The sequence below is a fragment of the Podarcis raffonei genome, chromosome 4, assembly GCF_027172205.1.
Source record: "Podarcis raffonei isolate rPodRaf1 chromosome 4, rPodRaf1.pri, whole genome shotgun sequence".
Classification (NCBI taxonomy): domain Eukaryota; kingdom Metazoa; phylum Chordata; class Lepidosauria; order Squamata; family Lacertidae; genus Podarcis; species Podarcis raffonei.
The window spans coordinates 77,031,749-77,043,195 of NC_070605.1; positions in this window are offsets into that span (position 1 = coordinate 77,031,749).

The following is an 11,447-nucleotide window of genomic DNA, read 5'->3' on the forward strand; positions in this document are numbered from 1 at the left end:
CTACTCGCAAATCGACAAGGAGGGTCTGGCAATTGTGAAGGGAGTAAAAAAATTCCATGATTTCTTGTACGGGCGGCCCTTCACCGTGGTGACTGACCACAAGCCGTTGCTTGGCTTATTTGCCCCTGAAAAGCAGACCCCCCAAGTGCTGTCTCCTCGCGTCCTCAGGTGGTCAATTTTCCTTGCCAGCTACCAGTATGCACTGATTCACCGTCCGGGAAAGGCGATGGGCCATGCGGATGCCCTCAGCAGGCTACCACTACCGGAAACAGGCCCCGACCCAGCACCTGCACAAGAGGTTATGAGCCTGGAGCTGCTTCCCGACCGCCCCATTCAGGCACAAGAAGTTGCACACCATTCCAAGAAAGATAGGGTCATCTCCCGGGTCCTGGACTGGGTGTGGAGGGGATGGCCCAGCAGCAGCCCCGGGCCAGAATTCGCCGGCTACACAACCCGCAAACATGAACTGTCGGCCCACAAGGGGTGCCTGTTATGGGGAAGCAGGGTCGTTGTTCCCCAGCCCCTCCGCAAAAGGGTCCTCACAGCCCTACACGAGACACACCCAGGGGTAGTAAGAATGAAGGCCCTTGCCAGGAGTTATGTGTGGTGGCCGGGGATCGACGGAGAGATAGAGGCCTGGGTCAAACACTGCCAGGCCTGCCAAGAATCCCGCCCAGATCCCCCAAGGGCCCCAGTCCAGTCCTGGGAGTCCGCCCGAGCACCATGGTCACGCCTGCATGTGGACTTCGCTGGCCCCTTTCAGGGGAAAACATTCTTCATAGTGGTGGACTCCTACACCAAATGGCTGGAAGTCGCACTGGTACCGTCCACTTCTACGTCCGCAGCCATCCGGGTACTACGCAGGCTGTTTGCAACCCACGGGCTCCCTGACACTCTCGTCTCAGACAACGGGACTGCATTTACGTCAGGAGAATTCCAAACCTTCACAGCGCAGAACGCCATCCGCCACATCCGTTCGGCACCATTCCATCCTGCCACCAATGGCCAAGCAGAACGCATGGTGCGGACCACCAAGGACACCCTTCGCCGCATGACGCAAGGGGATTGGGAGTACCGCCTTGCCACATTCCTTCTAGCACAGCACAGCACCCCCAGCTCAACGACTGGCCGGAGCCCCGCTGAACTACTAATGGGTCGGCGCCTTGCAATCAGATTGGACCGCCTTCACCCCGATAGAGCTCAGGATGAGGTAGTGGTGGGGGAAGGCAGGAACCCCCGGACCTTCGAGGCCCAGGACCCAGTGTACGCAAAGAATTTTGGGGCAGGCCCAGCATGGGTACCCGCCACAGTCACCAGGGTCACTGGCCCCGTGTCGTATGAGGTGCTAACAGATGGGGGGCAATGCTGGCGCCGCCACTGCGACCAGATACGGCGACGATTCCCGGGAGAAAACCAGGAGGAGGAAAGGTCAGAGGAGTCCCAAGGGAACAGAGGGGCAGTGAGGCCCATAGAGCACGAGGGGCCAGCAGGAGAGGCAGAATCAGTAAATACAGAGAGGACCTGCGAGGCCGAAAGGACACCGGAACCAGAACCACGACTGAGCGAGCCGGTTGCGCCAGACCAAATAGCCCCATCACAGCCAGCATCCTTGGAACACGAGCCAGAACCTGAACCCCGGACCAGGGAACACCCCAGGCCGCAACGCACACGTAGGCCGCCAGCGTACCTCGAGGACTATGAATGCGACCTCCCGGGCAGGACTGGAACTTAGAGGGGAGGGGTGTTATGTACTGAGTTGAATAGGATCCAAACTGCAGCAGTCTGATTGGTCCTAGAACAATAGGATCCAAAAGGCAGCAGTCTGATTGGTCCTAGAACAATAGGATTCAGAATGCAGCAGTCTGATTGGTCCTAGAACAATGCAGCAGTATGATTGGTTGGCAGGAACTACCCAATCATGCTCCAGATAGAAGTGAATCCACAACCTGATTGGCTTACAGTAGAATTCCGGAATTAGCCAATCATGTGTAGCCCATTGTGTAAATAATGTATATAAAGCAGATACTTTGAGGGGACTCTCATTCATTCCTCCTCACCACTATGAGCTGAATAAAGAGCATGAAATCACCTTGCGACTCTGAGTATATTTCATTATGATTCTGATTCAAACTGTAATCAAAGAAGAACCCCTTGTTCTTCTGGATGGTAATAGAAATGTGTTAAGAAATGTGGTTGGTGCGCATAGGTGTACCACCAGTCTTCAGGACAAAGCAAATGTGGCTTAAGTTTTCTAGTCGGATTGAAGCTTGTTTGGCTCATCATTCTTATATTGCCCTATCTTTGCTGAACAGCAACACACAGTCATAGCTCTCTTTCTAGGCATGACCTCTTGACATTACTGGTTCCTTTTCTGAAGCTTGAGTCTGTCACGAGCTCGCTGTATACATTTTTTAAAAGAAAGCACATTTAAAATCCCCCCAGCAAATAACCCTAGCAATTGTTTACCCTGCACAGAGCTACAGTTCTCAGCACCCTTAACAAACCCCAGTTCCCAGGATTCCTTGGGGTAGGGGTATGTGGACTGGCTTTAAATGCATGGCGTTTAGGCAGCCTGGGCAATTGCAATCTGGGCCAGTGCCGGATTTATGTATAAGCTAAACAAGCTATAGCTTAGGGCCCCACTCTCTTGGGGCCCCCCCAAAAATAAAGAAAAAACAATAACACTGGATGTACATTTCCAAAATCTAAGATAAAAAAACAAATAAAATCTACATATAGCAACAGTGTTTTGTGTTGTGTAGGCTCCTATTTGTTATGTGCAAATAGTTTAGATACCTATTAGGTCCATAAATTGTTGTTGTTTAGTCGTTTAGTCGTGTCCGACTCTACATGACCCCATGGACCAGAGCACACCAGGCACTCCTGTCTTCCACTGCCTCCCGCAGTTTGGTCAAACTCATGCTGGTAGCTTCGAGAACACTGTCCAACCATCTCGTCCTCTGTCGTCCCCTTCTCCTTGTGCCCTCCATCTTTCCCAGCATCAGGGTCTTTTCCAGGGAGTCTTCTCATGAGGTGGCCAAAGTATTGGAGCCTCAGCTTCAGGATCTGTCCTTCCAGTGAGCTCTCAGGGCTGATTTCCTTAAGAATGGATAGGTTTGATCTTCTTGCAATCCATGGACTCTCAAGAGTCTCCTCCAGCACCATTATTCAAAAGCATCAATTCTTCGGCGATCAGCCTTCTTTATGGTCCAGCTCTCACTTCCATACATAACTACTGGGAAAACTACAGCTTTAACTATACGGACCTTTGCTGGCAATGTGATGTCTCTGCTTTTTTATATGTCCATAAATTACCATATAGCATATATTCAACACAAAAAACAGCGACAATTTGTTGTTGACAAAGGACAGCTGGACTTCCGGTTCAGCGCGACTCCGACTCAGGCAGGGATTTCTTCCCAGCAGAGAATCCCGAGCTTTTCGGAGAAAAATAGGGGTTCCACAGGGCGCCGTGGTCCCCTGAAAAGTATCTGGAGGGTGTTCAGATACACTGGTTCCCGCGGAGCCAAAACGCGGACCTCCCGGCCGTCAGGTAACTCCGGTTTGGAGCAAAGAGTACGGCGGGGGGAGAAGCGGGCTGAGGGAAGCCATAGCTATCTCCGAAAAAGCGAAGCCCCGAGCCTGTAGGAGAAGCGCTGGATTCTCAAAAAAAAGGAATTTCGAGCTCAAAAAAAGGACAAAAGTAATCTGGATGTCATTTAAGGAAAGATTTGAACAAAAGGAAGTCAAAAAGAGCTCAATTCTTATCTGAAATCATCGCGGACGCAGAGATCTAAACAAAGCGGAGGAAAACGTGAGTGACGCTAGCGGCCAAAGTTTCTCTCTCCTCTCTAACTTTCTCTGATTACATTTGAAGATACAAAATAACTGGCAAAAGAGGAAAGTAGAGGGGGAGCAAAGGGATAATATTTTGTTACTTTTAGTCCTCTTTGTGATGGTGGGAAAGAAGGGAAATCAAGTTTCACTTTGAAAGTTCTGCACAATGGAAGATTCCATCGTTTCATTGTTTAGACTCCATTGCTCATTGTCTTTGTGTGCTTTGGAAGAGGAAGGGGGAAGAAGGTGCGTCTTTGGTGCTTTTTCCTTCGAGATTTTGACTTTACATAACCATAAATAACTTCAGACAACCTTAAATAACTCTAAATAATTTTTATGGACAGGCCACTATTGCCATTGTTTTTGGGAAGTTAAAACAAAAGCTGGGCAGACTTTTTTTTCTCTTTTTTTCTTTTTTTTTTTGCCGGATGGTGGACTCCTGGTGGATGGGGGAGAAATTACAACTTGTTTTTCTGGTGTTTGCTGGACTCCCTGGGCTGGCCTGTCGTTTTTGAAGGTTGGATTTTTACTTTTGGGGGATGAACTCTGGTCTGCCTGAATTTCTTTTGGAACCTTTTGCTGGTCTGAATCTCTGTGGAATTTAGCCCAATTGAGGGCAAGAAGACTAAGAGTGGTTCTAAAAAAATATTTTACAAATGACTCTATAAGGAATAGCCTAAATGGAGGCATGAAGATTTAAGAGTTGATCTAAGCATCTGATTTCAACTTAAACTTTGGATACCCCCGGAGGGATTACAATTTGAATTTTGGTTTCTTTTTTTGGGGGGGGGCTTTCGGATTATCCTATTGGTGGATTAGCCTAATTGGTGCCAAAAAGACAAAGATATTGGAACTTTATTCAAAACTATTTATTATAAATACATCAGAACCAAATATACTGAACTTTAGTGAATTTAATTGATTGGAATTTGCTCTCAGCTTTGTAAAATATTTGTAAAACTGATTTATATTTTCTTTTTTGGGGATTGGTGATTCTAATATTGAAATAGGTCTTATACTTAATTGGTGCACTACTAACATATTTGTACAAAATGTCTCATCCACCAAAGAAAGGTGGGGATGGGGGACTCCGGCAGAAAGAAAGGGGTCTAAGCAAGAATCAGATTTCAGAACCGTAATATTAAAAATGTTTGCAGAGATCAGACAAAGTGAGAAGAATTTGGAAACAAAAATAGAACAGGTGGACTCAAAGATTGGGAAAATGGACAAGAAAATAGATGAAACAGTAAATGAATTGAAAGGGCAAATTAAAGAGGTATCCAAGAGAACTCATGCGTTAGAGGAAGGAATGAAAAGGACAAAATTGGAAATGAAGGAATTGAAACGTGAAGATGATAAAATCAGGGTAGGTCTCTTGGAAACCAATAAATCACAAGAAGAAATGTGGGATGCGATCTCCATGAATGAACTTCGGCAACGGGAAGTCAACTTAAGGCTGAGGGGGGTACCAGAAAGCCAAGGTGAGAATATCAGACAAAAATTAGTAACAGAATTGGCACAATGGTTGGAGTTACAAGTAGAGGAGGGGGCAAGTACAGTACAGAATGCTTTCAGAATGAAAGTGAGAATGACTAAGGCAAGAAAATTTCCAGGGGACTGTCTTATAACTTTTAAGGATAGAGACATGAGAAATTTGGTACTTCAAAAAAATAGAGAAAAAAGATTATCTATAGATGGCAGTTACATAATCATTTTTAAAGATATTCCATTTAGATTGTTAAAACGGAGAGACCCCTATAAGCCACAGGTGCAAATTCTCAAAAAGAACAATATAGGGATAATGGGAGTTCCCAGAAGGGATATCTTTTATTTACAAAAATAAGAGGCACAGACTGACCAGCCCGGAAGAGACAGGCAAATTCCAGAGAAAATATAAAGAATTACTAACAGAGGAAGAAGAAGAAGTCAAAGGAGCAACAGGAGGAGTGGATGTTAAAAGAGTGAAGGATCTGGGGGAGAAGATGAAAATTGGAGAAAAGCCTGAAGAAGAAGAAGAAGAAGAAGAAGAAGAAGAAGAAGAAGAAGAAGAAGAAGGAGAAGAGGAAGAAGAGGAAAGATTATAATAAAATAAATTAGAGGAAAAATTATTATCATTTTTATTAATTGGAAACAATATGGCGTTAAAAATATGGAATTGGAACATTAATGGACTGAACGACAAAAAAAAACGGAATAAGGTGGAACAATTTCTAAAGAAAAAAAACTTAGATATAATCTGTCTGCAGGAGACACATGTGGCAAAGAGGCACAGGAGAATTCTGATTAACAAAAGACTCGGAAATGAATTTATATCTTCAGACAAAGAAAAGAGGAGTGATTTTGTATATAAAAAGTAAAATTGAAGCCCAGCAAATTTTTAAGGATGAAGAAGGAAGAATTATTGCTGTTCAAATTAATTGGCAAGGTGAAAAATTAATAATTGTCGGGATCTACGCACCTAATGGAAATAAAACTGATTTCCACAAAAGTTTGGAGGAAAAATTGTTGGAATAAGTGGACCAAAAGATAATTGTGATGGGAGATATGAATGGGGTAGTTTCAACGAAATGGATAGACTGAGAGACAGTGGAACGAAAGAAGGTAAACTACCAAAAACATTTTTTGAAATGGTAAAAAATTGTAATTTAATAGACATTTGGAGGCTAAGATACCCATTGGAAAAACAATTTACATTTTACTCAGAACCAAATCAGTCGATGTCTAGAATTGATCAAATTTGGATTTCAAGCGAATTAACCCCAAGAATCCTTCAAGTGGAAATTGAACCAAGAGTAATCTCAGATCATAGTCCGATCAAGTTAGAACTCAAAGGCTCTGAAGAAAGAACATTCAGATGGAGAATGAATGATTATCTATTCGATGATCAAAAATTTGTACAAGAGGCACAGAAGAAACTGAATGAATATTTTGTGGACAATTGTAACAAAGGAACGAAGATGAGTATAGTGTGGGATGCAAGCAAGGCGGTGATGAGAGGGTTTCTTATACAACAAAATTCAATCAAAAAGAAGAACAGAGAGAAAGAAAAGAAAGAGATTTTAAAACAAATTATGGAAAATGAACAAAAACTAATTAAAAAACCAAACAATACAAGAATTAAACAAAGCATCAAGGTCTTGCAAACCCAATTTGCAATGATAATAAACAAAGAGGTGGAATGGAACATTAAAAAATTAAGACAAAAGAACTTTGAATTTGCAAACAAATCAGGAAAATGGCTTGCTTGGCAGATCAAGAAAAGGAAAGAACAAAGTACAATAAACAAAATTAAAGTGGAAGGAGAAGAGATAATCAGCCCTAAAGGTATCAGAAAAGGATTCCTGGACTTTTACAGACAATTGTATAGGAACAAAGAAAAGAACAACATGAGGAAAATAGAAAGATATTTAAAAGAGAAAGAGGTGCAAAAGAACCCGACAGAAGCAACAGAGAGGCTGAACACCCCGATTGACATTGAGGAGATTAAGGAGGTAATAGCAGAACTGAAAAACGGGAAACCCCAGGACCAGACGGCTTTACAGCAAGGTACTACAAAGAGTTGAGACTAACACTGACGACACCATTAAAAGAAGTAATGAATAATATCTTAAAAGAGAGAGAGATTCCTGAGACCTTGAAAGACGCATTTATAACTTTTATTCCAAAAGAGGACGCGGATCCAACACAAGTAAAGAATTACAGACCGATTTCTTTATTAAATACGGACTATAAAATCTTTGCAGGAATAACGGCAAAGAGATTAAAAAAGGTTTTACAAGAAATCATTCATGAGGACCAAGCGGGTTTCCTTCCTGGCAGACAGATGAGAGATAATGTGAGGAATATAATAAATATTTTGGAATATCTGACAGCCAGGAATGAGAGACGAGCAATGTTAATGTTTGTAGATGCCGAAAAGGCATTTGACAATGTATCGTGGGATTTCATGTTGAAAAATATAGAATATATGGAGATGGGGAATGATTTCTTTAATGGAATTAAGGCAATATATACTGAACAAAGGGCGAAGCTGATAGTAAATAACGTGATAACAGAAGAAATCAAAATATCAAAAGGTACTAGACAGGGCTGTCCGCTCTCACCTTTATTGTTTATAATGGTCCTGGAGGACTTTCTGAATTCAATTAGGAAAAATGAAAGGATAAAGGGGGTGACAGTAGGCCAAAATGAATATAAAGTTAAAGCCTTTGCCGATGATTTGGTTATAATGGTGGAAGATCCGATGAATAGTGCAACTGAAGTGTTAGAGGAAATTGAAAAATTTGGTGAGGTGGCAGGCTTTATTTTAAATAGGAAAAAAACTAAAATTATAATTAAAAATATGGATCAAACAATGATGGAAGTGCTGCAACAACAAATGGGTATTGAAATTGCTAAAAAGGTTAAATACTTGGGAATATGGTTAACTCCAAAAAATATTGACTTGTTTCAGAACAATTATGTTCCGGTGTGGAATGGAATCAAGAAAGATCTGGAGGTATGGGGAAGGTTAAAACTATCCTTTTGGGGTAGAATTTCAATGATCAAGATGACCGTGCTACCAAAGATGTTATTCTTATTTCAGATGATTCCAATACTAAAAGGAGTAACGATTTTTAAGGAATGGCAAAGAATGATTTCAAGATATATCTGGCAGGGCAAAAAGCCGAGAATTAAATATAAATTACTAATAGATGTAAAAGAAAGAGGAGGCTTTGCCCTGCCAGACTTGAAGTTATACTATGAGGCATCATGTCTTTGCTGGTTAAAAGAATGGATAAAACTTAAAAATACAAAACTATTGGATCTAGAAGGATTTGATAACAGATTTGGGTGGCATGCGTATCTATGGCATGAGAAGAAAAAGGGTTACAAATCGTTTGAAAACCATATCTTCCGGAAATTGTTAATTGAAGTATGGGACAGATACAAAAATTTATTAGAAATGGGGGTTCCACATTGGCTATCCACACTAGAGGTTATGGGAGTCAAGAAAATTAACATGAGGAGTAATTGGATTACTTATGGAGATTTGGTGGTGAAAGAAGGAGAGAAATGGAGATTGAAACCATATGAGCAAGTAAAAGAACATGTATTTGACTGGCTGCACTATTATCAGATAAGTGATATGTTTAAAAAGGATGTGAAAGAAAAAGGGTATAAAGAAAAAGATTCGAAATTTCAAACAGAAATTGTTAATAATGATTGTAAGATAATCTCAAAAATGTATAAAATTTTACTGGAATGGCACACGATGGATGAGGAAGTCAAAGTGGTAATGATTTATTGGGCCAGAGATTTAGGGTACAGCATAGATATGGAAGATTGGCAAAAAATATGGAATGAAAATCTGAAGTTTACAGCATGTACTATGTTAAAAGAAAATGTTATGAAAATGGTATATAGATGGTATATGACACCAGTTAAGTTGGCAAAAATGTACAAAACCTGTAACAAATGTTGGAAATGTAAAGAGAAAGAGGGTACATTTATTCATATGTGGTGGGAGTGTAAGAAAGTGAAGGGGTTCTGGGAAATGATATATAATGAGTTAAAGAAAATGCTGAAATATAGCTTTGTAAAGAAACCAGAAACCTTTTTACTGGGAATAACTAAAAATGAAATAAATAAGAGGGACTGTAAACTCTTTCAGTACGCAATAACAGCAGCGAGAATATTGATGGCCCAAAAATGGAAACAAGAAGAACTACCGACTTTGGAAGAATGGAGAACAAAACTAACAGACTATGCAGAACTGGACAAATTAACTGGAAAAATCAGACTTCAAAGAGACCATAAGTTACTAGAGGACTGGGGAAAATTCAGAGAATATTTGAAGACTGTATGTGAGGAACAAACAACGCTAGTGTGTTTTAAAGAAGCTTTGTGAAAAAAATAAGGAATATTGTAAGAATGTAAATAAGGACAGAAAAATTTTACTTAAAGGCGATACTATAATTAAGGAATGTGAAGATAGAAATTTAACTACGGATGATTGTCAGAGGAGTTGAGGGAGGTTCAATAAGTCAAAATATGTGATTTGGAAAATTGTATGATTGGAGATATTATGGAAAAATTTAATAAAAAAATTATTAAAAAAAAAAAAAAGGACAGCTGGACATATAAAGGGCCCCATTACCTTCAGTAGCTTAGGTACTCATCAAACCTGAATCTGGCCCTGACTGGATGCCGAGCAAAGCAGTATTGTGAACATATCCTCAGTCTGGATCCAATTTATGATGTTCAGTTGAGCTTTCTTCAACATAAGCGTGCATATAGGATTGCAACGGAAAGATAGGCACAATATGCCAGATCGAACCCCAGGAAACGCAAAGTGTGTGTATGGTTAACCAAACATATATTTGGCCCAGTAACTTCTCCATTAAGAAAAAAAATCTGAATCTTAAAAGATTTTATCTTTATCAGGGGAGCGAATAATTGTTTCCATATGGCTGGAGGCCATGGCTGTAAAGGCTACGATTTATTTCTTACAACGAAACATCAGGGCTTAATTTTAGTGTAAGAGATGCCACTGCGAGATTTCCCACAAAGATTCATGAGGTGGGCAGTGTTTATTTTGTTAGTTTCATAAGCAAAACGTATGAAACAGTGACCTCTGAAAGTGAATTGCACAGCTTCCGAAGAATGGAATTCTAAAAGTTTTACAAAATGGCCGGACATGGGCGCTAGGTAGAGAGAAACTGTGGTGGACATTGTAGGAGAGTCATAGGAAATTGTTTTGCCCCCCCCCAAGTTTATTGCAATTGTACGTTCCATTTCCTAAAAGATCTAAACTTTCACAAAGGAGAAAAAAACATTGCCATCACTTCCACTGATTCAGGGATACTGAATATACCTGAAATTCTCTTATTTAGATGTTCAATATATATATATTCATTTGTAACAAAGCAGTTAACACATGTGGGCCTTAGAGAGGTTTAAATCTGAGGCATAGTTTTGGCGTAAAATAGAAAAAGGATTCTGAAGTGTGGCTAAAAAGCTGTACAGTGGTACCTCGGGTTACATACGCTTCAGGTTACATACGCTTCAGGTTACAGACTCCGCTAACCCAGAAATATTGCTTCAGGTTAATAACTTTGCTTCAGGATGAGAACAGAAATCGTGCTCCAGCGGCGCGGTGGCAGCAGGAGGCCCCATTAGCTAAAGTGGTGCTTCAGGTTAAGAACAGTTTCAGGTTAAGAACGGACTTCCGGAACGAATTAAGTACTTAACCTGAGGTACCACTGTATCTCTTTGTATATATATAAAAGGGGTCAACTATCATGGTGCTCAGAAACCTTTGCATCCAGAAAGGTCTTCAGTAGCACCTACAGGCTCCCCGTCTCCACTGTTTCCCTTCTGAAATTTGGCTTGAAGGAAGCACAGCATTGCCACCAATGGAATAGCTTGTCGGGCATGCATGCTTGCCAATGACTGCTTCTCCTTTTGTTTGCAAATGCGCCAAGTCTACTGGTGCTGGTTCTGCTGCTATGAAGTAGACTTTAGCTATGGGTTTGGGATCAAGGCATAAAATTTCCTTTTCTGGGGGGCGGTGGGTGGTGGGTGGAGCAAGAGGTTGATAGATTGTCACTTTTTAAAAATTTATTAAT